The sequence below is a fragment of the Drosophila novamexicana genome, unplaced genomic scaffold (genome assembly GCF_003285875.2).
Source record: "Drosophila novamexicana strain 15010-1031.04,08,12 unplaced genomic scaffold, DnovRS2.1 tig00000858-arrow-arrow-pilon, whole genome shotgun sequence".
Taxonomy (NCBI): Eukaryota; Metazoa; Arthropoda; class Insecta; order Diptera; family Drosophilidae; genus Drosophila; species Drosophila novamexicana.
Window position 1 is genome coordinate 247,641 of NW_020824829.1, and position 1,197 is coordinate 248,837.

Sequence of the window (1,197 nt, forward strand, 5' to 3'; positions counted from 1 at the left end):
TGTTTATGACACTTGCCAGAATAGTTTCAGTTCCCTTGAGGATTAGCGCTCTTTCATAACTAACGTATCTACAAGACGAATTAATTAGTGAAGCGCCCAGCACATTAATGACTTGTGATAGAGCGCAGGTACACTCAGAAAAAAACGTAGAAATCGAAATTTCTTAAAATGAGATGTCAATGTCGACATTTCTGTAATTACCGATAAGTCCTAACGTGCTTAATTTAAGGCTGTTTTTACCTAATTTTAAAATATTCAAGAATGTTGTTTTAAGGTTTTTACCTTTCATACTAGAATTTAACACTCATTCAGAGAAAAATCTCATAAATGAAAATTTCTTCTCTCAAAAATCTAAATTTCCATATTTACAGAAAAGTCCAAAATTCAAAAGACCCATGCTCCTGATGTTTTAAAGTTTCTACCTTTTATACTAGAATTTAAACACACTCAGGGAAAAATTGAAGAAATCAAAATTCCCTATTATGAGAACAAATATCCAAAATTAAAATTTCTATAATTAGCGATAAGTCATAATGTGCTTAATTCAAGGCTTTTTGTACCTAATATTAGAATATTCAAAATGGACCCATGCTCTCCTGATGTTTTAAGGTTTCTAGCTTTCGTACTAGAATTAAAGGCCATATATTTCTCTCAGTGCAGTGATTATAGCTAGCCGATATCGTGATTGATGAACTAGGGTGTGGTGCTGGGCTGTCTGGGAGGTTGGGTTACTGTTTGTTTGTCTTACGCAGCCAACAACAGCAGCTGGTTGTGTTGAGCGTGTCTGTCAGCTCTGGCTGGCAGAATTTCCATATTTTTCCAGCCCCATCCTCAAAATGCAATCTTAACGAAGATGCAACTGGACAACTATCTGAAGAATGCTTGGGCGAGCTGGTTTCACTTGTTTACATCGCCATCATCAGCCGCACCGACGGCATTAACAGAGCAGCAATATGACGTCTAATTTTTAATTCAAGCCAAAGAGAGCGAGAGAGCGAGAGAGAGAGAGAGTGAGAGCCCGTTAAGAGGGCGAAAGAAATGCCGGCTACCTGTTGCTTCGCTCTCCCTTCTGGCTCTGATTGGCTTACGCTCTTCTGCGGCGGCGGCGCCGAGCTTTAACGCTCACGAACAGAGCTCGAGCCGCAGATCGTGTGGACATTTGGCTTCAGTCGACTTTCAGACGTGACGGTGTTCACC